At 41.8% G+C, this 23,401-nt stretch overlaps 1 long non-coding RNA gene and 3 other non-coding genes across 4 annotated transcripts in view; all 4 read left to right on the top strand.

Moving 5' to 3' along the window:
* Nucleotides 1-19,950, top strand: part of LOC116546026 — a 30,156-nt gene extending 10,206 nt beyond the window's left edge. The window contains exons 2-3 of the long non-coding RNA XR_004266555.1: nucleotides 4,737-4,898; nucleotides 19,809-19,950. This is a non-coding gene — a long non-coding RNA (uncharacterized LOC116546026). The remainder of the gene's footprint in view (nucleotides 1-4,736; nucleotides 4,899-19,808) is intronic.
* Nucleotides 8,062-8,143, top strand: TRNAS-AGA. Its single transcript has one exon. It is a non-coding gene; the product is annotated as a tRNA-Ser (tRNA).
* On the top strand, nucleotides 10,275-10,356 carry TRNAS-AGA. Its single transcript has one exon. It is a non-coding gene; the product is annotated as a tRNA-Ser (tRNA).
* A 1,994-nt stretch (nucleotides 19,951-21,944) lies between the features above and the next one.
* TRNAQ-CUG lies at nucleotides 21,945-22,016 on the top strand. The gene has a single exon. It is a non-coding gene; the product is annotated as a tRNA-Gln (tRNA).
* Nucleotides 22,017-23,401: the final 1,385 nt, after the last annotated feature.

The following is a 23,401-nucleotide window of genomic DNA, read 5'->3' as shown; positions in this document are numbered from 1 at the left end:
AAAAGATTAATAAAATCAATGTACCCTGAATAAGACTGTAAACAGAGGTTAAGATAACATATGAATACCAGCATTAGGAATGAAACAGATTAAATATATAATAATATATTATATATAATCCTAAAGATATTTTAAAAACAAGGGAGAGATATTATAAATGTCTTTATGTCAATATATGTGAAACATTTGATAAGATAGATGCATTCCTTGAAAAGCACAATATGGCTGGGTACAGTGGCTCATGCCTGTAATCTCAGCACTTCAAGAGGCCGCCGTAAGTAGATCACCTGAGATCAGGAGTTTGAGACCAGCCTGGCCAACATGGTGAAACCCCATCTCTACTAAAATATAGAAGTGATAATCATGGGCATTCTTGCCATGTTCCGAACCTCAGGTTCATTGTTGGTGTTTTGTACTTAAGATTTATTAGACTAAAGAAATTCCCCTTTATTCTCATTTTGAGAGTTTTAAACCATGAATTATTGAATTTAATCAAATACTTATTCTACTAAGATGAAAATACAAAATACTAAATACGAAAATTACTACTAAAAATACAAAATTGCGACAAAAATTACTATTAAAAATACAAAAATTAGCTGGGCGTAGTGGCATGTGTCTGTAATCGCAGCTACTCGGGATGCTGAAGCACCAGAATTGCTTGAACCCGGGAGGTGGAGGTTGCAGTGAGCCAAGATTGCGCCACTGGGTGATAGAGCAAGACACTGTCTCAAAGGAAAAAAAAAGAGAGAGAGGAAACCCTTTAGAATGTCTTGTAATGTACATCTGTGAACAAGATGTTGTCTCAACTTTTGTTAGACTTAATTCGTCTTATTTTTCACCAGCAGAATAGGTTAGGGCCCACCTTAATGGTCTCATTTAAACTCAATCACTTCTTTAAAGGTTCTGTCTCCACACACAGTCACATTCTGAGGTACTGGAGGTTAGGACTTCAACATGTACATTTTGAGGGGACACAATGCAGCCTATAACACCTTCGGACAAAACAGGCAAACAGTATGCAAAAATGGCTTCATTGCTGAAATCCTAAAGCATTAAGGAAGAACTAATATAATATACATACTCTTTTGGAAAATAGAAAAAGTGAAAACTCTTCACAATTCATTTTATAAGGCCAGCATAATCTTCATACTAAAATCTGAGAAGGAATTACTAAAGAAGAAATTACAAGTCAATCTTTGTGTTAAACATTCTAGATATAAAACCACTAAACACAGTAAGAGGAATCAGACCCAGTAATATAACAGTCAAATGTTAAGCTATAATGTGTGTTTCAGTAACTTGAAATTTTTTATCAAAAAAACAATCACTTTAAATTTACTACAAAGTATAAAAGAAAAAACCAATGATCATATCAGTAGATGCAGTATAAGTATTTAATGAAATTCAACACTACATTGGTTAAAAAAAAGAAAAAAAGCAATCTAAGTATAAAAAGGAAATTTCTTAAGCCCATAGTACATATATACAAAATCCCACCTTTTTTTTTTTTTTTTTTTTTTTTTTTTTGACAGGAGTCTTGTTCCGTCACTGGGCTGGAGTGCAGTAGTGCAACCTCGGCTCATTGCAACCTCCACCTCCCTGGTTCAAGGGATTCTCCTGCCTCAGCCTCCCAAATAGCTGGGATTACAGATGCACACCACCACGCCCCAGCTAATTTTTGTATTTTTAGTAGCGACGGGGGTTTCACCATTCTGGCCAGGATGGTTTTGATCTCCTGACCTCGTGATCTGCACACCTCGGCCTCCCAAAGTGCTGAGATAACAGGTGTGAGCCGCCGCGCCTGGCCCCAAATCCTACATTTAATATCCTATTTGTAGTAAGTATTTAACACTTTTCACAGATATTGGGATCAAGACAAGCACAACCACTATCACCACTGCTATTCAGCATTGTATTGGGGATCTTAGGCCATTAAATAAGACGAAGTATTAAAAGATATTAAGATTGACAATGAAGAAATAGGACTGCCACCATTTCCAGATAATGTAATTATCTACTTGAAAAAATCTCTAAAATCTACAAATTATTAGAATCATTAAGTGAAAATAAGTTTGCTGGGTACACAAACCAATATTCAAATATATGTTACATGTATATATTGAAAAAACAATGAATTTTTAAAATGTCATTTACAATATCAAAACTATCAATAATCTAATAATAAATACAATAATAAATGTAATAAAAATATGTAAGAGTGGTACATTAATAGCTACAAATCACTGTGCATAGATTTTTTAAAATATCAAAATAAATGAAGGGATATAATATATTCATTGATTGAAAGGCTCAGATTAAATATAATTGAAATAAAATATTGAAACAGAACTTTTGGTAGAATTGACAAGTTGTTTCTAAAACGCATGTCCAAGTGGAAAGGAAGTCTTGCAGAGGAAGAGGAAATCTGAAGGACTTTACTACCACATAACAAGATTTATTGTATTCTGAAGATATACTGATTAAGAAAGTGTTACTGACATAAAGATAAAGAGACCAATGAAACAAAATGGATCTGCCCATGTGAAACTACTTACGATGCAATTCAGTAAGGGAAAGAGAGATTTTTCTAAAGGTGGTGCTGAATCAAGTGGATATACAAAGGAAGACAATGTGAGCACTGATATTTTTCCTTAAATGATTCCCTAAACAAATTCAAGGTGGATTAGAGATTCAAATGTTCAAGTTTAAACAATAAAAGTTATAAAGGAAAACAATGAACGATCTTCATGAACTTTGGGTCGGCAAATACTTCCTGTTTAATAAGCACAAAAAGCAATAACTATAAATATTTTTATTTATTTTATTTTAGACTTCAGAACTTTCAGTGATCCAGAGACACTATCAATAGTGTAAAAATGCAAAGCACAGAATAGAAGAAGATATTTGTGATACATATTACGATGAAGGACTCACGTCTAGTGTGATAGTTAATATTGAGCATCGACTTGATTGGATTGAAGGATGCAATATTGATGCTGGATGTGTCTGTAAGGGTGTTGGAAAGGAGATTAACATTTGAGTCAGTGGGCTGGGGAAAGCAGACCCACCTTTAATTGGGTGGGCACCATCTAATCAGCCACCAGTGAATATAAAGCAGGCAGAAAAACTTGAAGGGACTAGACGGGACTAGCCTCTCTGCCCACATCTTTCTCCTGTGCTGGATGCTTCCTACCCTCTAACATCAGACTCCAGGTCTTTCAGTTTTGGTACTGGCTCTCCTTGCTCCTTAGCTTGCAGACAGCATTTTGTGGGACCTTGTGATCATTTAAGTTAATACTTAATAAACCCTCCTTTATATTTCTATATATCCTATTAGTTCTGTCCCTCTAAGGGAACCCTGACTAATACATCTAGACTATATTAAGAATTCCTTAAAATCAAGGAAAAAAAAACTACAGACCATAAAACACGTGGTGGAGTCTGCATAGAGTCTCATGGGGAAATGGCTGATAAGCCGGTTGATATGGCTTTGCATCAGGAGAACAGGGTCTGAAGGCAGGGAACCTAGGCCTGTTCACACAGACCTCCTAGAACAAAACTGAAAGGAAAACCCTAACCCTCCATGCCTAAGCAACAGAAGGACCAGGACTAATTCCCTTTGCAAACCCCCTGCAACCAGTCAGACTGATTGCAGGCCAGTTTTTGCTTACATAGAAGTGCAACTTTGTAACTTCACCTTATGTTTGCACAGGAGTGTGACCTTTGTAACTCCACTTGGTTTCTTTCTGCAAGCAGTCAGACTGATTGCAGGCCCTCACTTCATTAACATGAGGTGAGCAACAAGTGGCCAATGGGAAACTTCTAGCAGGTATTTGGCCCCAAGAAGATTCTGTATCTGGGCCCTTGAGCCGCCACTGGAGCCACTCCCACACTGTGGAGTGTACTTTCATTTTCAGTAAATCCCTGTTTTTGTTATTTTGTTGCTTCATTCTTAGGTTGCTTTGTTGTGCATTTTGTCCATTTCTTTGTTCAAAACAAAACACCAAGAACCTGGACAACTTGCAGTGAAGACCCTCTACTAGTAACAGTTTGGCTGTGTCCCCACCCAAATCTCATCTTGAATTGCAGCTCCCATAATTCCCACGTATTGTGGGAGGGTCCCCTTGGGAGAAAACTGAATCATGAGGGCGGTTTCCACCATACTGTCCTTGTGGTAGTGAGTAAGTCTTACAAGATCTGATGGTTTTATGAGGGGAAACCCTTTCGCTTGGTTTTTCATTCTCTCTTGTCTGCCACCATGTACAACATGCCTTTCACCTTCCACCATGATTGTGAGACCTCCCTAGCCACGTGAAACTGTGAGTTCATTATATCTCTTTTTCTTTATAAATTACCCAGTCTCAGATATGTCTTTACCAGCTATATGAAAATGGACTAATACACTGGTCTCTTAACACTGGGGTCCTCTTTCATGGACAGTGAAAGCTCCCCCTCAATGCAATACTAACTTATTATTTTTTAATCCTCTGGGAAGGCCCTCTGTTTTGGCAGAACATTTCAGCTTCAACATCTGTATAGGGTATATATAGCAGATTGGCAGTAACCATTCATTTTCATCTCCTTCAAGTGAGCCTTCCTAGACTAGAGGCTAGAAAGAACAACATTTCTCCAACTCTTGCAGTTAGGGTTCTGGGTGTTATTTACGCTTTGCCTCAGGATTTTCAAATATGGAAAGAAGGGGCCTTCTGTTTCTTTTGTTTTGTGCTCACAAGCATTGACATGGACTCACTGGGATTTTCTGCAGAGGAATGCCATGTAAGGAGCAGCAGTTTGTTCATTCACATCTGGGAGACATGCTGTGCTCTGCAATATGTAATTCTGAAAGTATGGTTTCCAGACCAGCAGCAGCAGAATATGGCAACTTGTTTAGAAATGTAAATTGCTTTTGACTGCTCTGTGTTTTCTTGGAGTCTGTAGTTGTCTGTTTGGCATCCATTGATCAGAGGGGCCAAACTATAGCCAGAGTTATTTACCTCTCCTGCTATCCAGAGCTCGTACTTTGAATGACCTTTTTAATCTAACTCTCACACACTAAGCCAATATTTCCCCTGTGCTAAATCAACCAAGGGCCAAATATCAGACAACCAGGTACAGCTTCGATACCCAAAGCCTGCCAAAATTATTCAAACTAGCCAATTCTAAACTGTTCACCCTGATCTGCCCTGCCTTTCCCATGGAAACCCCATTAAGGACTGTAATTTATGCCTTCCTTCCGATCCTTTCTGCCTCCTGGGTGACACTGGCACTTCCCACTGTGGCCCTGCATGGTGTGCTATGCCTCTCGTTTCTAGGGAAACTGTGAACAACATAATGATTTCCTTTCAATGGGATTGACCTCTCTGTGTCTTCACTCTGTCGTCTTTATAAATTAAGACCTGGGCACCAATCACTGGCAGACTTGCTTTCTGTCATGATAAATTAGATGTCATGCCAGATTTTGAGAACTACTGCCCTATAGGGAACACCAGTGTTGCAGAACCTCCTGACTGCCGGCCTACAGTTGCCTGAAGTTAATAATTCTAGTGGAAGCGTCTTGATTTCCTACTTTCTTGATTCTGGGAACAACACCACCCTCGATGGAGACTATTTCTTTGAAGTTATTTTGGCAGCAATTCCTGCAGAATCAAATTAGAACTGATACCTTTCTCCATCCCTCTCTTCTAAAAATTTTGTAAGCCTCTGTATTCTTTATTAATCCACTTTTATTTAAAATAGCTTGAGAGGTTTTGATTCTAAGGTACTTTTTTAAAAAAAATATTATTTGTCCAGGCTCACGCCTATAATCCAAGCACTTTGGGAGGCTGAGGTGGGTGGATTACCTGAGGTCAGGAATCTGAGACCAGCCTGGCCAACATGGTGAAACCTCACCTCTACTAAAAATACAAAAATTAACTGGGCATGGTGGTGCATGCCTGTAATTCCAGTTACTCATGGGGCTGAGGCAGAAGAATCCTCTGAACCCAGGAGGCAGAGATCACACTAGTACACTCCAGCCTGGGCAACAGAGCAAGACTCCATCTCAAATAAAATAAACAAATAAATAAATTTAATTCATTCAATTTTTTGTAGGGATGGGAGTCTTGCTCTGTTGCCCAGGCTCTTGCCCAGGTTAGTCTGGGACTCCCACCTTGGCCTCCCAAAGTGCTGGGATTATATACATGAGTCACCCCAGCTTGCCTAAGTAAACTTCTGATTGACATATAATATAACACAATATTGATGCAGAAATGTATATAAATCATAGTTCTACGACTCAATAAGTTTTCACAAAGTGAACACACCTATGAACCCAGAACTCAGTCTGAGAAATACAACCGTTCCCAAGATCTCTATCAAGTTTCTTCGTGGCCTTTCTGAGTGTGACAATCATCTGCCTGATTCTAACACCACACATTTGTTGAGCTCGTTTCAAGCTACAGTATATATAAACGAAAGCACGTATGCTGTTGTGAATGGCATCACTTCAATATTATGTTTGTGAGATTCTTCCAATTTGTGTGTAATTGAAAATTTTATATCCCTGTTGCTCTACTATTCCTTTGTATGAAAAACAGCTATTTATGTTTTCTATTGATGATGGACTTTGGACTGTTTTTAGTCTGGGACTAAAATGTCTAGAATAGTTTTTTTCCTACAAGTGAACTCTGATTCATTTGTTTTACCTGAATCTATTCTGCCATGCTTTGGTCCACATATATGAATGAGGAGAAAATTTTAAAAAGAGATTGGAGCCATCGCAAATCTCTGTTCATTTTATTCTAAGTAAAACAAGAATTGATTCAATAAATTCAGTGCATATTAATATTAATTACAGAAAATTTCCTTTTTTGCTGATTTTTTAAAGCGTGAAAAGTCTGTTATTTCTTCAGGATTTAACTTCCTTCAAACTAGAGTTCTGAAGGAATTTGATTAAAATGTTATACGCATGTTAAAATGTGTAGACCAAATAAAAGGGATATGATATGACTATGGAAACACTTCTATCACAAGTTACATTTTCCGTTAAATTTGTATTTAGTCATTTCATAACTTGACTGATACTCATTTTAACAAGAAAGTGTAAATAACAGACTGCTCAGTTAAATATGGAATCTGGTTCTCTTACTCCAAACTCAGCTTAATACTACTCTCAGAACAGACTCCCTTTGTTAAACCGTGGGACTTCTTAGAGATTACTTTATTAGTATTTCCATAGAAAAGCAGTATTTCCTCGCTCCCCCTCACCCTGCCTTCACTCTTTACCCGTCTCCTTTCATTATTTAGATGTCACAATAGACCTCTCTGTTACCATTCTCGTCTCCTCCTCTGCCCACTCTGCCTTTCCTCCTCTTCCTCGACTTCTCTTTCTTCTCTAGAAAATGAGATTAAAACTCTCTCAGCAGGGTAGACAAATCACTCTCAGGTCTTAGGAAAACACTGTTACTGAGATACTAAGGTCGAAACGTAAGAGGGAGAAAGAAAACGTGCTGGCTTGATTAAATTTAGAGCAACGTGGGAAGCCCCCGCGTCAGCCAAAAGTCAAACCAAATTCTGAGCCTAAAAAGCTTAACAATGTCACAACGAAGGGACACAGAGGAGACTTTTCCATATAATTTTTCGCTTCCTTCACCTACGACACAAATCAGGGGAAGCGATTCTGTGCCTGGACTCCCTTAGAAACACCGTCATTCACCGAGGAGCTTAGGGCTCCGAGAAGTCCGAACATCCCGGATTAGAGGAGAGTCGGCCAGGACTCCCCGTGGGAACCGGGTAGGTTTGGTGCCCGCTGCGGCGAGTACAGAAACCTGGCCGGCCCGGGGCAGGCAGGCGCTCGCTGGGTGTTTTTCAACTGCCTGGATATTTCCTGGAAATTAATGCTTATGCGATGAGGTCTCTCTCTAATTGCAGTGCTCTCAATTACTAAGAGTATCCTGACTTCTTTTCCTCGAATTCTCATTTCACCTGAGCGTTTCCAGCAAACTCACCAAAGACAGAAGTTTGCACACATCACCTAGCACGTGATTCCACCAATATATCAAGGTCAGAGGCTTTGTAGCTGTAGTCGTGGCCGAGTGGTTAAGGCGATGGACTAGAAATCCATTGGGGTCTCCCCGCGCAGGTTCGAATCCTGCCGACTACGGGATGAAGCAATGTTTTCCATAAGCAAAACGCACGTCTTGGTGTTGCTGCCTCTTATCCTGTCTTCGAACCCCCCTGCCTCGGATTTTCTTCATGTAATTGTGCCTGTGGAGAAAACAAATATTTATATTCACAAGGTGTCTCTCATCTTTGTGTTCACAAATATGTCTTGGAAAAGTAGGGCTGGGCACGATGGCTCATGCCTATAATTTCAGCACTTTGGGAGATCGACGTTGGTGGATAGCTTGAGGCCAGTTCGAGACCAGCCTGGTCAACATGGCAAAACCCCATCTCTGCATTTCCAAGACTAGATGGCTTCATTGGTAGATTCTATCAAACCTTTAAAGAGGAAATAATATCACGTCTACATAAACTTTTCCAGAAAAAGGTAGAGAACTATTTCCTACTCATTTCATGAAATGAATATTAGTTGATATCAAAACTTGGGGAGGGGGGAAGATGAAGGGAAACAAAGAACATAAATGTATTTATTTCCACTGAACTTTACACTTAAAAATGGTAAAGATGGTAAATTATACATATATATTTTACCTCAATAAAATAAGCTACTGTAAAAATTAAAAAATAAAATAGGCCTGCCTCGGCAAAAGCAAAGTGAAAAAACACCAGATCACAGTTGGAGGAAAAAACAAACAAACAAACCAGTGTTCCTCATGAAAATAGGTGTAAAAAATTCTTAACAAATGTCAGCAAATTGAATCAGCAATTTTTAAAAAGGATGCTATGCTGTGACCAGTGGGATTTTTCCCTTGAATGCTGAGGGGACTGTGATTTTCTGTTCTTAAACGTGTCATTTTCCATCTCTATAAGGAAAGAGTAATAGATGCAGAGTAAGATGCCTTGATATGAATACTCAGTAGCCCTGTGAATGTAAAAACTTCTCTTACCTGGACATTTTTCTTATTGTAAAAGTGGGTGGCAGCACCTCATGGAACTGTCCTGAGAGTTAAATGAGGTCATGAAGGCATTTTCTAAAATGTGAAATTTAGAATAGATAGTAGCATTATTTTCACTTGATCTTAGCCAAAGGGACGAATATCCATGTCACACCACTCCTTATTTCTTCAGGCAGATAACAAGTTATTACAATCATCTTGTAGCCTTAAGGAAGTGTGAGAACACTTTAAATACAAATACAAATAAATACATATACTTTGCCTGAAAATTTGAGAGAAGAGCTGAAAGAAGAAAACGATGAGGAGCTATGATTCCAGCACCTCAGATAAATTAGTATTAATTTTTTGTCCTTACACAGTTTTTTAATGCATTAAGTATGCAATGGCATATTTTAACCTGTTTTTCCATTTTAAATTTTCCTATTACATAAATAATGCAGAGATTGTTTTTATGACAAATGTAAAGAATACAAAAGTAATCAAAATCTATATTTTATTTTTAATGGACTAATTTGGGGCTTCATTTATTATACATAGAACTATTTATGTTTGCTATTTTGTGTATTAAAGTTTACACACATTTTCCAAGTAAAACGATAAGAATCTAATTCTTTAACAGCTGCATGGCACCCTGTGATAGGAGTGCATCACACCATTCCCTTACATTGTAACCATGTAAATCAGGTAAATCACCAGCTGTTTTTGCCCTGCTTCCACTTTGATCAAAGTGCTGATTTCATAAAAGTTAGGCAGTCTTCCTTCCATTCAGTCTTCAGCTACCTACGAGTGTCCAGAACTATTGGAAGATGGGCTGTCCAAAGGCATTGGATGAGTGGGGGCCATAAGTTAGGGTCTCACTCCACTTCATAATAAGCGAAGTTTAGTTCCAGGTGCAGACTTCACCACCAGAGCTGAGACCACAGCCCACTTCCCGGCTCCGACGGGAGCTCGCTCACTCTTTACTACAGTGAAGTTTGTATTGTTCGCTTGGAACGCTGATGATGGTCATGCTCACGCGGGAGGGCTCTCATCCAGTGCTCTTATCCAGGTGGCTCAGGAGGTTGACTTTTTTTTTTTTTTTTTTTTTTTAACCAAACTGTTGTTGTACCTGAAAGTTTGTGTTCCAATCACAAAACCAATTGTCTTGTACTTAGTATTTATGCTGATTTGCATTCCTTCATGTCTATAACGTGACAAAAAGGATAACAGGGCCGTGTAGTCGTGGCCGAGTGGTTAAGGCGATGGACTAGAAATCCATTGGGGTCTCCCCGCGCAGGTTCGAATCCTGCCGACTACGGATTCCTGGTTTTAGATAATAGGAAATGTTTGGAAGAAAGTAATTTAAATCCACTTACCTGTTGGGACCTGAACTTGTTTGGTACTTTCCTGATCCTGAAACCTCCCAACAATGGAGGTTAGAAGTTACTGAATACCTACCACTTTCATTAAGATTATGGATCCCTTAATAAGTAGTTCCCTAATCATTTTCCCTTTAGCAGAACCTCCGCACCGTTCTCTGTGACACCTCGTAGTTTCCCTGCTCTCCAAACCCTCTTGAAGCCTGTACTTGTTACAAGTCTTGATAGTGCTTTCCTCTTCATGGAAATTTAGTCCTAGTCAGAGGGTCCAAGTCTTTGGTCAATTATCAGTTTCTGTGGAATCAATGGTTCAACTGCTTTGGTAGCCCAGTCTTGCTGCTTGCAAGTGACTAGAAATACTGTCAGATACCATCACAATCAAAAGAGCAGGCTGTCCTGACAGACCCGGTCGTTCCGGCTCAGGTGGCAGGTTAAGGTGTAAATTCGCCAAGTATAATCAATTTAGTAGAATACAAAACAGACTTTAAAAAAGTGGACAAGAGTACTTAAGTTTATTAGAGGCAATCAAAGCCATTACAGTTCAGTTCTTCCTTCCTAGTTTAGTGGTGCGTATCCTCGCTTGTCACGCAGGAGACCCGGGTTCGATTCCTCAACGGGGGGAGGGGAGAGGCCGCCTTTGCGTTTTCCGCCCCTACCTGGCTCTGGGGGTGAAGCTGCGGTGGGACCCACCTGCCAGTCCTCCTGAACCGCTATGGACCCTCTTGACTTTCCTCACTCGTGCGACCAGCAGCTCTGATTTTAAAAAACCAGTCAATTCTGAAACCTCAAAGCCACAGTTACTTTAAGGCCCAGAGGATAGATTCAATGACACAAAATTTACAACACTCATTAAAAGTTAATGAGAATACAGTTGTCTAGCACCTGCCTCTTATTTGCATGGTCAAAAAGATCACGTAGATGTCCAAGTCCTCCATCCTTCTGACATCAAATCCTGGAATGAAGATACTGACACGGCCCAGGAGGTGGAGGTTCCAGTGAGCCGAGATCGTGCCATTGCACTCTAGCCTGGGCAACAGGAGAAAAACTCTGCCTCAAAAACAAACAAATAAACAAAAAACTGAAGGGGCAGAAATCGTGTTTTATTGCGGGAACAAGGAAAAAGTAGTCCCTAGATACAAGCACTTTCATGTTACTCCGTGGTCGAACATTTGGCTCAAGTGGTCACATTGTTCAAGGGGATTCCTGGTTAAAATGGTGGTGAAACCCAGGACTTTATTTTTGCTTTCTTAAGATGCCCATAAGTTGACAATAAAAGCAATTAAAAAATGTGCGAACCTACAGTGATGAAGAGAGCATGAGAGCAAATAACAGAGAGTAAAAAACATTGTTTGCTTCCCAAATTAAGTAGTTTGATGCAGTGGAGATTTATGTCTTACCAATGTAACAGTCCATTGCAGATTTTTGTGTCAGCAAAGAAAGAGGAAACTGGTTTTTGTCCTTGAGTTGATTCAAGGCTCCAGGCCCCTTCCAACTTATGGATCTATTATCCCCTAGAGCTTGGGAAAGTGCACATTTCTTAAAGGCTTGCAGAAAAACATGCTACTTGCATTCATGATTTATTTATTATAACTAATCATATGGCCTCACTGAGGTATAAGGAGTCTTGGTAAGCACAGACTTTGGCTGGGTAGCTTATTCCCACGTACAACACTGTACTATGGAAGAGGAGACATGAATTTAGGTGGATACCACAGTTATCAACAAAATTTTGGAGACAGAAGAGAGTTGGATAAATAGTAATTGAATTGGAGTGGACCAAGCTGAAACTTAGCTGTTTGCAAGGTGGGAAGCCAACAATAATAAAGTTGGTATCACAGATTCTTGGAAAGGCTTAAGAGTTGGAAGAACCATGTAACCTCAGGCTCATTCGTCCGTACTGCCCCTCCTTCACAGATATGGAAGATGGGAGGTTTATTGTGGGGAAAGGAAAAGGCTCCAGAGATGGTCTCAACTTCAGGATACCAAGTATAACTGAAATTGGGAGTGAAGTGCATGTGGAAAATTGGGAGATGGACACCTGAGCTCCCTTTCTGTTTCAGAAGAAATGGATAGCTAGGCTGTCACTACCTCTAGCCCTAAACATGCAGAAGATTGAGACTGAAAGACCCTGCTCCCCAAGGAAATGGACCATCATAAGAAAATTGATCCATAGATATGGACATATCAAGGGTCTGGACTGAAATGACTCATGCACATTCTAAAATGAGGCCTATTTATTGGCATAGCATGCCCATAGTACTAATTAGGGTTTGGGGTCTACCTCCTAAATCTGACTGAACTGCTAAGTGCCACCAGAAACTGGAGAAAAGCTATGTCCTAAAGCAAACAAATGAAAGAAGAGAGCCTGGTAGAAATAGAGATAAATAGGGAACAGGAGCAAAAAACAAAAACAAACCTCAAAAACCTATCATTATTATTCTCAGGGAAATAAGACAGCATTCTGTATATATGAGAATAATAAGATACTATTCTATTACCATTATCATCATCATTTCAAGATGGAGTCTCACTCAGTGCCTCAGGCTGGTTCTCGGCTCACTGCAACCTCCATCTCCCAGGTTCAAGTGATTCTCCTGCCTCAGCCTCCAGAGTAGCTGGGACTACAGGTGCCCGCCACTACACCCAGCTAATTTTTGTATTCTTTTTGAGTTGAGATGAGGTTTCACAATATTGGCTAGGCTGGCCTCAAACTCCTGACCTTGTGATCCACCCACTTCGGCCTCCTGAAGTATTGGGATTAGAGGCGTGAGCCACCACGCCCGGCCTAAGATACTACTACTTCTTAAAAGCATTAAGGGGAACAAGAACCCTTGAAAATAACAAATATGGGCACAGGGCCGGAGTATTTAGCCAAGAAAACTGTGTATGCCTCAGGGAAGCTCTGAGAGAATGGCTGTGGACGCATGCCACTGTGGTTTGAATCCACAGGGTAATTTAATCACCCTGCCCATGCTAAAGGTGTTAAACGGCAAATTGAAGGTGAAGGTGTAAACTCTCAATTCAGTAAAAACAAAAATTTCCAGAAGGTGTCTGACCAGAAAGCACCCCCGAAGTGGCTGCAGGCAGAAGCTGAGACCACTAAGTGATTTCCAAGACCATCAGCAGCCTCTTCCTCATGTTGCCATCATTCTCCTCCTTGACAATCTCCATGACGATGACAACTGGATCTTTATCTCCAGGCCTGGCTTCTCTCCTGAGTCCTCCTAGTGGACAAGTCCACTTGAATGTACTACAGTTACATCAAAGGGCAACATCTAAAAGAGCAAAAGAAATGTGCTTTTTCCTTGACCACCATCCTAATTAAAAAAAAAAAAAAATCCTTCCTTTTAATGCGAAATAAATATCTCCAGGGAGTAATATCTTTTTAAAAAAGGAAAATAAGTCTGGGTAACACAGCAAAACCCCATTTCCATGAACAATACAAAAAATTAGCAAGGCGTGGTGGCACACACCTGTAGTCCCAGCTACTTGAGGGGCTGAAGCAGGAGAATCGCTTGAGCCTGGGAGGCTGAGGCTGACGTGAGCTGAGATCATTCCACTGAACTTCAGCCTGGATGACAAAATGAGACCCTATCTCAAAACAGAAAAGAAAATAACAAATATGATGATAGAAAAAAAGTTTAGCAGAGGGTTAGAAGATCAAGTTGAGAACGTTTCTCATAAAAAGGAACAAAAAAGAAAAATGGAAAAATAGAATAAAAGATAAGAGGCTGGGCGCAGTGGCTCACGCCTGTAATCCCAGCACTTTGGGAAGCTAAGGCAGGCAGATCACGAGGTCAGGAGTTCGAGACCAGCCTAGCCAACATGGTGAAATCCTGTGTCTACTAAAAATACAAAAATTAGCCAGGTGTGGTGGCACGCACCTGTAATCCCAGCTACTCGGGAGGCTGAGGCAGGAGAATTACTTGAACCAGTGAGCTGAGATCACGCCACTGCACTCCAGCCTGGACAACAGAGTGAGACTTCATCTCAAAAAAAAAAAAAGAAGAAGAAAGAAAAGAAAATTAGAGGATGAGTCTAGAAGATTCAACAACATGTGATTGAAAGTTTCATGGAAAGACAACAAAGAAAATAGAGAGGGAAAGCTATTAATGAATGCAATAAAATTTTCTAAACCTAAAAGGGATCCACCTACTGGTAGCACAATGAACCAAAAAAAAAAAAAGACCAAGAATTATCCAGGGTGTCTATTTTAGAATGGCATTTAAATTCATTACCACACTGGTAACTAGAAGACAAAAAAGTAATGCTCACAGAATTCTAAGATAAAATTATTTGCACACTAGAAATTCCTACCTGACCAAACTGAAATCATTTATGAAGTTTGAATAAATATATTTTAAGAAATGCATTATATTTTTTTAGGTCATCAGCACCAGAGACCTCATGAAGACTTAAACTCCAGTGTCTTTCATGCAGGGAACTGGTTACAGAGGTGGTGGAAGATCAAAGAAGCCAAGTTGGGTGGGAGGTAGAAATCTGTCTAAACCCAAGGGGTGGGATCTCCCTGTGGAGCAGGCACATCTGTCAGGATCTGGAGCCATGGAGGAGACACAACTGCTTCCAGAAACGCTGCAAGAAACAGGGAGGGAAAGCAAGAAACACCCTGACTTCTTTCTTCCCTCTCCCTCTCAACATTCCTTCATTGTCTCCTTTTGGCTGAACTCAGGCGGAGTCAGCAGCCATCGGAGGAAATGCAGCGGCAGGGGCCAGCCACTGGCACTACAGCAGTGACCACAGGAGTGGCTAGGAATGTATCTGGGCACAAACAGGCTTGAGATTGCCCAATGCAAAATCTCGAAAAATTTCTCTTTTCTCAGAAAGCTATTGGAGGATCTTCTCCACCACAAATAGGGAGTAAACCGAGATTTGTGACAACAAAAAAAGGATTCGACACCGGTGAGTGGTAAAGGGGCTCTTCGGCAGATGGAGAAGCATCAGCATGGGAGCTATAAAGCAGACCTAGAAATTAACCAGCCCAGATTGGACAACTTTAAAATAAAAGGAACTAAAAAATGTTTGACTGAATTCAGAGGTTTTGCAGCACTGGAAGAGAGCTGGGGGACAAGGTAGTATTAGGTACACGGAGAGAAAGCAAACAAACAAAAGAGGCAGTATTCGAATCAGGAAAAACCCGGGAATGTAGTTATAGTATACAAGTGATCCTGCCGCGAACAGCATTTCCATGGGCATAATAAGAAAAACACTTAACGCTATTTAGCCCCAATACTATGATACAAATACATTGAAAAAAAAGCTACCCTCATCTTTTCTATTTGTGTTTTAGGCTACATAGAAGAGCTGTATGTCTTTTCTTTCAGAGAGGGAAGTCTTTAGATATCTGTATCAATCAGGACATGAGCAGGAAGTGGAATGTTTACTCGTACTAGGAAAGTTGAGGATAATTTATTTAAATTATTATTTACAACTAAACGGGTAACATTAAATTATTATTTACAAATAAATGTAGGGCAATAACAAGGCTTTTTCAGATTACTGGAGCCAGTAATCCGCACTACCCTTGAGCTTGACGGGAGGTACGATGGAGCCGCAGCTCTTTGGAGAGGGCTATGTAGAGGCGTCCTGGCAGATGCTGGGACATTTCCTGGGGTATTCAGACTGCAGCCAACAGAACCGGAGGATACATATACCAGCCTCACCCTTCAGTCACAATCAGTCGTGTTTATGAGGTGTCAGGCACTGTTCAACGTTCTCATTGAATTCTTTCAATAACCCATAAGTGTTCTTTTTATTCCAGTTTGACAGTTGAGGAAACTAAAACACAGATTAAGTTCCTTGCCCAAGGTCATAGAACTGGGAGTGAAAAGCACCTGGGCAGTTGACACTAGTAACCCTAAATTCAGTTTAGAGAGAGTTTGGAACAGGAAAATGCTGTGCTGCTTTGTTTATCTTATGATTTTATTTATATGAAAGATCCAGAATAGAGCGATCCATCGCGACAGTGCACAGACTGGGGTGGTTGCCAAGGGCTGCAGGGGAGGGAAGAAAGGGGAGAAGCTGTTTAATGAGTAAGGGGTTTTACCCTGGAGGGATAGAAATGTTTCAGAACTAGACAGAGGTGGTGGTTACACAACACTGTGAATGTAGTGAAGGGTATTGAATTGTTCACTTTAAAATTATTGTGGAAAAAAAAAAAACAAAAAAAAAAAACAGAAAAGACTGTCTGCCTTAGCTCTCCTGAACAAATGCAGTGTTAATCCGCTGCGTACAAGTACTGAGGCATCAGCCTAAATCATTGGTTCCCAGTCAGAGGTGGTTTTGCTCCCCAGAGGACATCTGACAGTAGCTGGAGACATTTTTGATTGTCATAACAGGAGGGAGGATACTACTGAGCTTAGTAGGCAGGGTCCAGGGATGCTACTGACCTTCGCACAAAGCACAGGACGGCCTCCACCACAAAATGACCTGGGCCAACATGCCAGTGCTACTGAGTGCCAAGACTTAAAAACCCTGGGCTAGGCCATCAGGCGCTGAGGGTGAGGGGAATAAGGCCCCGAGGGATAACCCGTCCAGAAGAGCTCCCCTCTGTCACCCAGGAAAGAGGCCGAGAGGGGAAAGGCAGGAGACGGACTCCCCCTTTCTTTTTCTGAATACCCTGGAAATCAGTGCGGCCTCGGAGGTCCACGGCGAAGCTCAGATCCTGCTGTGGAAGCGGCTGGGAGGGGCGGCTTTCTCCTCCCCAAGCTTGCGGAGCTGCTCTTCTGTCCTTGCTCAGACGCTCTTCTCTGCAGACTGCCCTTCCCGACAGGACAGACGCAGCCGGTGTGTGGGGCGCTCCTGCCCCGACGCTGCGAAACGGTGCAGCGCTGTCACGAGGATTCCATGCGCAGCGCCAGGGCCCCGTTCGCAACGGCGAGAGGCCTTCGAAACGGCGTCTGGCCTGACGGTGTGGAGGAATCTGCGGCCCGAAAGCACTGCCCGCTGCCCAGGACAGTCCACAGACATCGCAGCGGCCTGGGAGCCAGGACACTACCACCAGGCTCCCGCTGCTCCGTCCCACGCTCGGCCCAGCGGCCCCGGACGGCGCCCTCCCACTCCCCAGACCTGGGTCCCCCGGTCCCCTGGCCCCGTCGCCCCACATGGCCAGCGAGTTAGCCCTGACACGCCCAGTCCCTGCTTCCTTGTGTTGATTAAAAAAAAAAAAAAAAAAAAAAAGGCCTTGCCAATCCATTTGGCTTATAAAAGAATGTATTGTGCACATTTACTGTAATGATAATAATGATGTGAGAAATAATTTGGGAGAATGGGGTACAAAATCAGCTACAGTCATGAGAGTTGCACCTGGAAGAGGCTGCCTCTCTGGTGCTCAGAGCTTGAGAATTAGTCCTTAATGAGTAAATGTATATAGCGCATTTTTGAGGGATATGCTTTCCTTGTTTGAGCATGATAGAATCAGCACTAAACGGAAGCCAGTAAAATTCTCTATAACAAACTATCTCAGTAGACGTCCAATTACCCTGTGATAAATATGCGCCGTGCATCTCCCCACTGTCTGACCTGCTTGTGTCTGCGTCAGGTATCCCCAAACTGCACTGTCAGGAACATACACCCCAAGAGCCCTCTGAGAACTGGTTTAACTAGTATTTTGGCTTGTTATGGGTGCATCTGTGACCTAATTTACAAGACCTAGATTAATGAAATGTTCATCCACAATTAAAAGATCATTTTACTTCAGTAGTATGATGTTCAATTTCTACTTATAGAACTTATTTTTTATTAGTTAAAAATTATGCTAGATAACACAGAGAGAAATATCAAATGCAGAGAATTCTTAGCTTGAGATCCATTGACCTCAAGTGTTTCATGAACACCTTAGGATAGTTTTCAAAATGGTATATGTGCGTATCTAGGGGCATCTTTCTGAGAAAGGGGTTTCCTAGATTTTGGTCTGGACCTGGAGTCCAGGCCAAAACAATATTGTACAAATCTTTGCTCTACTGACTTCTTGACATTGGGAATTTGAGGGAGAGGAATTTTCCATCAGCATTTTGTGTTTTTGGAAATAAATGACTAAGCAAACATGAAGATTAATTCCCAAACCAATTCCCAAGGACTGGTACCAGTAGCTCCTGGTGCAGAACCAACTTCAGTCTGGCAGGGAACACAAGAATGTTCAGTTAATACTGAGGGCAAAAGGTCAATAGGAATCGCCTAAGCTCCCCACAGTCACTTCTGTTGCTCCCTGATGTTTACTGTTCAAAGCAGATACTTGCTCATAAAGCAAACAACCTTGACACCCTGGCCTGATCCATGGTCTTGGTCTATGGTTCAACTTTTTCTCATCTCTTCTTTTACTTCCGCTATGGTATTGCCACCCAGAAAACCAGTCCAGAGACTGTGCCCCTGTCTTGCATCTTATAGTATGTGAAAAGTTTGGGCCAATGCTGTCTTCTAAATACCATCTTCAATTCCTGCCTAAACTCAAATACCCAGCTTCTTTGAGCTTCTCAGTTTATCTAGGCTGTTAGCTTCCAGTCAGCTGCAGTTTCCCCTAACTGTCTCTGTGTGGGTGTTATTTTATTCACAGTTTTTAGCCACAATCCCATCACTACAAACTGAAATCTCCACAGGCAGGGCCAGTGCTCAATTCTGTGCCCATAGCACTAAGGACAGATGGGTATGGCACGAAAGTTTGTCCTTCCGATTTCCAAGTCAGTATCTCCCAGGCCGGCTGCAGGCTGTGCAAGCTGCGTCACGGGGTCTGATAATGTGGCTCGGCCGGGCGCGGTGGCTCAAGCCTGTAATTCCAGCACTTTGGGAGGCCGAGGCGGGTGGATCACGAGGTCAAGAGATCGAGACCATCCTGGTCAACACGGTGAAACCCCGTCTCTACTAAAAATACAAAAAATTAGCTGGGCATGGTGGCACGTGCCTGTAATCCCAGCTACTCAGGAGGCTGAGGCAATTGAACTGCCTCAACCCAGGAGGCGGAGGTTGCGGTGAGCCGAGATCGCGCCATTGCACTCCAGCCTGGGTAACGAGCGAAACTCTGTCTCCAAAAAAAAAAAAAAAAAAAAAAAAGATAATGTGGCTCATTAAGCAAAAAGACAGGAGAATTGTACCAATGCACGTTGTAAGCCGGAGTTCTGAATTCACTTTGAAGAAATAACTTCATTTGATCTCATTTTTGTTCTTATTCCCAGAAGCAATAGTTTCCATTTAATTGGGAAGATAGAAAGGAGAGTTCTCATATAGCCCCACACTCAGTTTCCCTTATTATTAAAATCTTACATTGGTATGCTACATTTGTTACAAATAATTAACACATATTTATAGATTATTATTAACTAAAATGAATATGTTATTTAGTTTTCCTTCATTTTTACTTAATTTCCTTCCTTGGTTCCAGTATTCTATTCAGAATTCCATGTTATTTTTAGTCATCATGACTCCTTAGGCCCTCTTGCTGTGGCAGTCCTGGATTTTGATGACCTTGACAGTTTTGATGAGTCTTGGTCAGGTATTTTGTGGAATGTCCTTCAACTAGGATTTGTCTGATATTTTTCTCATAATCAGATTGGAGTTAGGAGTTTGAAGGAGCAAGACCACAGTGGTAGTTTTTTTGTTTGTTTGTTTTGAGACAGAGTCTCCCTCTGACACCCAGGCTGGAGGGCAGTGGCACCATCTTGGCTGTCTGCAACCTCCACCTCCTGGGTTCAAGTGATTCTCCTGCCTCACCTCCTGAGTAACTGGGATTATGGGTATCTGCTGCCACACCTGGCTAATTTTTGTATTTTTAGTAGAGACGGGGTTTCACCATGTTGCCCAGGCTGGTCTCGAACTCCTGTCCTCAAGTGATCCGCCTGCCTCAGCCTCGCAAAGTGCTGAGATTACAGGCATGAACCACCACGCTTGGGCTAAAGTGCCATTTTTATGACATTATATCAAGGCTATATACGATCCACATGGCTTATCACTGCTGGTGTAGTGCTTTTCTGATTTATTCACTGCTTATGTCCCCACCCTTTTTCATACTGTATTCTGTAGGGAATTACTGTACAGAGACCACATGAAGGGGTGGAGTTATTTGGAATTCTTCTTCTCAGGAGATTCCCTGAAAAACTGAGATTGGTTGCACATCAGGGAAGTTGTAGGAATTGGTTTGAAGTCTTCTATTTATTGTCACTTAAATTGTTTCAGCTCTGACCATACAGGGATATTTTTACCTTTTTTTTTTTTTTTCTTTTTTCCAGAGAGCACAGAACTTGGTACAAGCCCTAGCCCTTAGAAATGCTCGTCTTAAATTTGTTACATGGACCTTCAGTTTTTCAAAAGCCTGCAGAGGGCTAGATTCGTATTGAAAATGCTTAGGATCCTCATGCTTGTTCACGAGGCTCCTGGAAACCACCTTTAGTTACCCCGTTTGGCAAGAAGGTTTCATTCTGCCTTGCTCTCTGGTAGGGAGTGAATCAGAAGGCCACGGGGCTGAGAGAAGATGGATTGGATGAGATGTGCACGGATGCTCTCTTTGCCACTGTACAGCGGCCACTGCAGCTCACGCCGCAGAGCACTCGGCCCCACGGGCGGGGCCGGTTTTAACCTGGTAGGGGCAGTGCCGCCTCATGTAAGCCGGAAGGACTTTTGTCCGTTATGTGCAGATATCTGTATGCAATAAAGCCATTTTGGCAGTTGCCGCTACCTCTCCTGTGATCTTGCTGGGAAGGTTCATATCCTATCACCTGCGACTGTTGACTCTTAAAGACCCTCTGCCTCCTGCCTCAGTCTTTCTGTTTGGCAATATAAGGTCGCTTTTGTCTCCTGCAATGAACAGTCCTGGACAAGTCACGTCCCGGTCTTGGCATCAGTAAAATTTTACTGCTGAATAATTTGGGAGAGGCTCATAGTCACTCCCATTGAAAAAGAGCAACTCAAAGCTGTAGGTGAGAAGCGAATTAGAAAATCCTGCTTTGCAAACAGTGGCGCTTTCACGGTGCTTTACCCTCGGGCGTCCACGAGGCGGCGCCTTCACGGAAGGCACAGAGCATCTTCCGGTGTCCGGCGCGTCTTGCGCCCCCGCGACGCCGCAGCCGGGACTAGCACGCACGCTGCCTCCTCTCAAGTCATCCGCAGTTCGCATGTCACGAAGCGGAGCTTCCACAAGCGTTCCTAGCGTTAGGCGCAGAGAACGCGAGACACAGGCTCGGGAGGCGGCGAGCCTGGCGGATCTTACAACAGCGCCACCTGTCAGCGCAGCTGGGCTGGTGCGCTCCCCTGCGCGGGGGCAGCGGGCTGAGCGCGGCCGAACCCTGGCGGGGGGACGCCGAGGGCCCGCGAGGTACGGACCTACCGTTTCTGCCCCTAGAAACCATTTGCTCTTAGACGTTTCAGAAGAGCCCGGTGCGAGACGAAAAGGGAACGTGTGTCACGGCGGCAGATAACGCACATTGGAGTGGAAACTCAGGTTTTTAAAGGGACCGTACCCTTGACTGCAGAAATGAAGATGTATTCCATCAGGAAGGCGTGCTGGCGAGCTCTGCCGACACGAGGTTCCATGGTGTAATGGTTAGCACTCTGGACTCTGAATCCAGCGATCCGAGTTCAAATCTCGGTGGAACGTGAGGATTTTTTCTTCTTGCTTCCTATTTTTTCTTTCTAAAATTAATTTCCCCTTTAGATATGATTGGCAGGGAATCTCCAGTTCATATGAACCCAGAGTATGATGCGGGCTCTGTGTGGGCCCCGCTGACTCCATGTTCCATGTTCAGAGTAGGAGACCATTCCTCATACCTCCTTCCTTTTGCTTCCCTCCTCACCATCACCTAACAGATATTCTGATGCCCAAAATAATTTGAGTTGCGTTAAACTTTTTATTTGATTTATTGCTTTGTCAAATGCAGTGAATTCACTTCAGAGGACAAAAAGGACTCAACAGATTTGAGGGAGAAAAACGATACTTGTATATCTTTTTGCCCAGAGAGAATGAGGCTTTATAATGCCTTTTAGATGCAATCACTAGAATTTATAGGTGTTTGATTTGCCACTGAGAAACCAAGACTCTTAAAAATAAATCTGTACTTGAAATAATTGCTTAAACTCTCTTAGGTATTTGAACACTATGGGATCCTCACATGATAGCTTGAATCGCTGCCAACACAGTAAGTAAATATCCAGATACAGCTTCTAAGTGTTTCCATGGTGTTCTGTTGGTCATTTCTATGACATTAACCCACCACACAGAATTGCTGTCAGGGCTGAATATGTCCCATAGAAACACAGAGCTTTAAGATTGTATCCTAGGATGTCTCTGTGATTATTTTATCTTCATAAAACTAAATGTCTCCTGTTGCATGCTAGTTTACTTTCTGGTAAATGTTTAGATTTGTCACAACTTAAGGTAAGACAAAGAAGTTATTGGGTCTCTGGAGAAGTAGTTTGATCTTATCTATTAGTATTTATAAAATTGAATACTTTAATTGCAGATACAGAGTATCAGGCTATACATTATAATCTTTATTCATTTAATCTTATATTGCTATAATTAACCATCTCTATTGTTGCATGTAGCTACCATTCATTCATTGATTTCATGTTAGCTGCTTTGTAGTATGAATATGCCACAGCTCATTCATTCATCTTTCCACTAATGGGAGACCTAGAGTTGTTTATAATGTAAATTTGATTTTGAATTATGCTAGTTCTTGGGCCACAAAAATTAAAAATTATTTTACTGCAGAGGAGATTTCTGATTCCACAACTGTACATTTAATGGAGAATCCATAACTTTGAGCTGTCATTTTCATTTTCCAAATGCTTCCACACATAATGATTATTCACCCTTTTATAGTGTACTACCCAATCCTTCTAATTCCTCATGCATTTCCTAGTGTTAACTGCTAGCAGAATCATGTTCCCCAGCATGGAATACCTTTGCTAGGCTTTATGCCACCACTGCCTCTAAAAGTTTACATATCTAACTGCATTTAGCAGATATCTATTTGTTCA

The sequence above is a fragment of the Sapajus apella genome, unplaced genomic scaffold (genome assembly GCF_009761245.1).
Source record: "Sapajus apella isolate SASKATOON/1434 unplaced genomic scaffold, GSC_monkey_1.0 scaffold506, whole genome shotgun sequence".
Classification (NCBI taxonomy): domain Eukaryota; kingdom Metazoa; phylum Chordata; class Mammalia; order Primates; family Cebidae; genus Sapajus; species Sapajus apella.
This window is presented reverse-complemented; position numbering and strand designations above follow the sequence as displayed.